Source organism: Eupeodes corollae, chromosome 1, assembly GCF_945859685.1.
Source record: "Eupeodes corollae chromosome 1, idEupCoro1.1, whole genome shotgun sequence".
Classification (NCBI taxonomy): Eukaryota; Metazoa; Arthropoda; class Insecta; order Diptera; family Syrphidae; genus Eupeodes; species Eupeodes corollae.
The window spans coordinates 125,307,146-125,312,341 of record NC_079147.1 but is presented as its reverse complement, the minus strand read 5'-3'; positions in this window follow the sequence as shown (position 1 = coordinate 125,312,341).

Below are 5,196 nucleotides of genomic sequence, written 5' to 3'. Positions count from 1 at the left end.
AGAGCTAGTAAGATTAAAATCCCTCTTGAGAAATGTAAAAGTTTTGTTACGCCAACAGTTTGAAAATAGTATTATTGGAAGCAGCGTGCCGAAAGTATTTTAAAATCTGATTCAAGAAACATGTTTCCAAAAATAAAACAAATTTACAAACCATTTAATAATGTTAAAATAAAAACGCTCAAAACACCATTATCATCGCAAAACACTACTTTCTCAAGCTGGGATTAACAGTCAACAATGCCCAATCATCGATGAGTGTTTTATCGTTGATTTTGAAGCAGATAAACTCAATCTCATAGGATCTCACTTTGAGTCAATTCATGCTAGAGAACTTCCTAGCACCAAAACTGAAGAGGTAAATACCGAATTGTCAAGATTTTAAAGTAGCGAAATACCGACACTCCTAAGATTTACTGATAATCTTAAGGCAAATGAACTAACAGTAGAACGGACCATGCACTACTTCATAACACAAGACGAACTGACACAAATATTTCGTAAACTTAATAATAAAAAATCAAGCGGTTTGGATAACATTCCGAAGATTGTCTTAAAACACATTCCAATCGAAATCATACGCCAATATTGCGTTATATTCAATAACTTGCTAAATAACTGTTACTTCCCAAGTTGCTGGAAAACTTCGAAAGTACTTCCAATAATAAAAAAGATCCTTCTGAGCTTTAGGCCAATTAATCTCCTGCTTAACATCGGGAAGATTGTTGAAATAGTTATTTGTAAGTCCATCCAGTTCGTGTGCGAAGAAAAGGAGTTAATACCGCGAAACCAATTTGGGTTCAAGAGAAACCACTCAGCAGTGCACGCAGTTACAAAACTGATTTCAGATATAAACTGGAATCTGAACGCAAAGAGATGTACAGCTGCCTGCTTAGTAGATATCGAAAAAGCCTTCGACACGGTTTGGATCAACGGGCTTTTATTTAAACTCATACGGTACGAATTTCCACCCCATCTTGTTAAAGTAATTTCATCTATGGTGAAAAATAAGAAATTTGTTGTAACCGATAGACAAAACACTACAACCAAGATTTTTAGTATCACCAAAGGTTTACCACAGGGCACTGTGTCGGCACCTCACTTGTTCAGTTTATATTTTTCTGACATATTAAATGAAATCGATGACTCGATAGCGTTTGCTGACGACACCACTTTGTATGCAAGTGGATCAACAATTGCAGATATTCAAATAGAACTGCAAGGAAAATTTGATAAGCTGCAATCATTCTGCGCGGAGTGGAAGCTTAAAATAAACAACACTAAGTGTGAAACCATTCTGTTCCACAGCCCAATAAGACGCGGAAATTCAGATTTAAGACGAAATTGGAAAAACCTAAAAATAATAAACTCGGAGGGTGTCCCCATCGAATCTAAGACTGTTGTGAAGTACCTGGGTGTTCATTTGGACAAATTCTTATACTATCATGATCACATAAACAATCAATTGACAAAGGCAAGAGTGGCAGTTATGTCGGTTAAAATGCCTTTTCTTCTCCAACTATCTAAGATCGGATGTGAAGATTATTTGCTATCAAGCATTTATACGTCCAATTCTGACTTACGCGAGTGCAGTATGGTGGAATATTAATCCGTCGTATATGGAAAAGCTTCATATGTTCGAGAGAAAATGTCTTAGAACTTGCATGCAAATGTACAGAAGCTCACATTCTGTTTTTCGGCATTACGTTTCGAACAAGAAATTTTTAGATGCTTCCTGTGTGTCCAGAATTGACAATGTCATTCTGAACCTTGTGAGGAATCATTTTGAGAGGTCGGCAAACGTTATTGAGAACGATCTTGTTTCTGGGTTATTTTATTTTAACCCCGAATACTTTAAAAACACACTTACGAGTGGATTTATACCTCCCGAGGCTTTCTTGTTTCTGGATGCACATGGCTATTTGTCCGACTCAATGAACGTACCGATAATATTCCATATGGCAAGAAGAGCTACAGATAAGAAAATATTGAATGAACCTTCTGAATTAATAAGTGGAAATACAGACCTAAGATACTGCGTAAGCATACCTCAAAGAGATGAACAAAATTTCGATCGTTATAATCGCAAAAGATATTGGTGGCTTGACTGGGTCGTTGATGACGTATAGTCTCTTTCTGATATATGGTTTCTGATCAGTCGAGAGGCAGGCTAGATAATTGGAAACAATTGTCGATCCTGCTTATATCTCGATAGGTTAGAGACCATATACCAGGACATCTTCTAGGTTAGTTAGTTTTTTAAGTATTTTAAGTATTTTTAAGAACTAGTTTTAAGAAAAAAATTAAAAAATAAAGATTTTAAAAGGTTTTTTTAAATCCCATTTTCCTTAAAATGAAAAACAAAAAAACATAGACACAGTTAACAACAATACGAATGTAAATAATAATTAATTGTACTAAAAAATGAAATATTAATTAGTATGTATACGAGAAATCAATAAATAAGTAGGTACTGAGAACTCTATGTCACGTACTAATAATTTAAAAGAAAAAAAAAATAATGCAATAGTTTTTAAGTTTATTTAACTAAGATACAAATTGTTAGACTTTAAGGGAACACAAATAAACAATTAAAAAAAAAAAAAATCCATCGTACCAGTTACAAACTTCAATCCTGTTCCTAAAATGTCTATAAGGGCTCTTTTAGTTTTGAAATTGGGTTTTATATTTTCAATTTTGGCTTCTAATAAGAGAAGACTTTGGTTAACTGTTATAAACATAGGTCTTAATAATTCGGTTTTATCGTCTAATGCTAAATTGTTATTACGAATGTGTTTTTTAGTAATTACTAGTTCTGTTACATTAATTAAGTGTAGAATCTTAAAGTATTTTTTAACTATTCTTGTCTGTCCCAGGTTTATTGTGACGTATCCGTTATTGTTGTTTAGGTCAGTCATTTCAATGACTTGAGTTAATAGAATGTTTGGTATTGTCATCATTGTAAGTACCATTATCCATTTAGCCGTTATTATTTCCTGTAAGTAAATTATGACTTTAGTTTTGTTCTAATTTACGTTTTATACTTATTGTCGGTTGGTCTATGTTTTGATATTTTTTCTTGGGTTTGATATGAGTTCTATAGTATTTATTTTTGTTTTGTGTATTAATAACATGGTCTTCATCAATAGTATGTGTGTCTAGTTTCCTGTACTTCGAGTGGTTTTTTCCACCCCTTACTTCCTTAATAAAATTTTGTCCGTCTTCTAGAATGTCATTTTTTCGATTTTCGTTTAGTTTGTCTATTGTTCTTTGTTTTTTCTTAAAAATTGTGTCATGAATAGTTTTATATTCGTCTTGATGTATTTGTCCATTAACGAAATCAATGGGTTTTCGATTCGTTGTGGAATGAATTGTATTGTTGTAATATGAAATTATTTTCAGAATCTTGTCTTCTACCGTATCGTCTTTAGTTTTTTCGTCGTGTTTCAAAAGTCTTATGTGTTCGTTTATAGTGTTGTGTAATCTTTCGACGTCTGAGTTGGATGTGTGGTTACTGTTAGATGTGTAATGAACTTCTATGTTAAAATGTTCTAAGTATTCTTTCATGGGAATTGCTTTAAATCCTAATTCGTTGTCCACTATGATTGTTCTTACATTACTGAATTGATAGTAAGAAAGGGCTCTTTTGAACTCAATCCAATTTCTATTCGTAATTTTTATTGCGCATGCATGTTTCGAGAATTTATCTATAATTGTTAAAAAGAGTGATTTTTCTAAGCTATAGAATACATCTACATGAATAATTTCATGCGGCTTAGTGGGTGTTTCTGTAATTTTTAAAAGTGGTTTAGGAAGTTTTCTTACATATTTTTCAGTATTGCATATATCGCAATTATTTATGAACTGTGTAATTCGTTTCAATAGTTTTGGGTTAAAATAACTTAGTTTTATTTCTTTGTATACTTCACCGATGCTTATTTCGTAAATGTTCTTTTTCTATTATCTCTGCTAATTTATTCTCGTCTGTTATATCTTCTAACAGTTTCGAGCAACGAATAATTTTGAACCTCGAATTCATATCTATTGTATTATAAAATTCTTCATCTTCAATAAGAATCGCATTTAAAGCATTAGGTTTAAAATGGTTTTTTAATAACGTAATAGCTGTCTCTTTATCTAAAGTTTTTGTGTATAATGTAGTTCTGTTCTTATCGAATACTTTCAAATTTCTTATTCTTTGTGATCCTGATTGCGATTTTATGATTATAATTTGGTTTTTAAAAACGTTTATGCTTGAATTACTTATAGGTATGTAATTGTTATTTTCGATAAAATTTATTTCTGTATTAGGGATGCGTTAAAGGGCGTCCGCGTTACCATTAAAAGTGCCTCTTTTATATTTTATTTCATAATCGAATTCCGATAATTTTAGTCTCCATCTTATAAGTTTGGAGTTCCGTTCTTTAATTGGAAAAACAACCATTGTAAAGGCTTGTGATCAGTTTCTATTATGAATTTCCTACCAAACAAATATGGTCTATAATATTTTGTTGCCCACACAATGGCTAGCAACTCTTTTTCAAACGTGCTGTAGTTGATCTCGTGCTCATTTAAAGTGCGACTTCCAAATGAAATTGGGTGGTTCTCTTGAGATAGAACCGCACCTATTGCAAAATTGCTCGCATCTGTTGTTAGCGTAAATGTTTTGGAAAAATCTAGGTAGACTAAAATTGGATCGTTTATTATTAATGTTTTCAAAGTTTCAAAGGCTTTCTTATATTCGAGATTGGAAATATTTATTTTCGCATCTTTCTTAAGATACAAAGTTATAGGTTTCGCTATCTTCGAATAGTCTCTAATGAATTTCCGGAAGTAACCGGTTAAACCAAGAAATTGTTTAATTTCTTTCGTCGTTTTTGGTATTGGGTAGTTTTGTATACATTCTATTTTTCGGGTTAGGTCTTATTCCATCTTGAGTTCAAACGTGGCCTAGAAATTCGGTTTCTTTCTTAAGAAATTCCGATCTGTCCACTTGCACTTTCAAATTAGCTTCACGCAAGCGTTTGAAGATCTTAGTCAAAGAAACAATGTGTTCTTGCAATGAAGTTGAAAAAACAATAATATCGTCTATGTAAACTAGCCAGATTTTATTGATAAAATAGCCAAGAACCTCATGAGTCTTTGAAATGTGGCTGGAGCTGTTAAGTCCGAATGGCATACGGAGAAATTCGTAGTGGC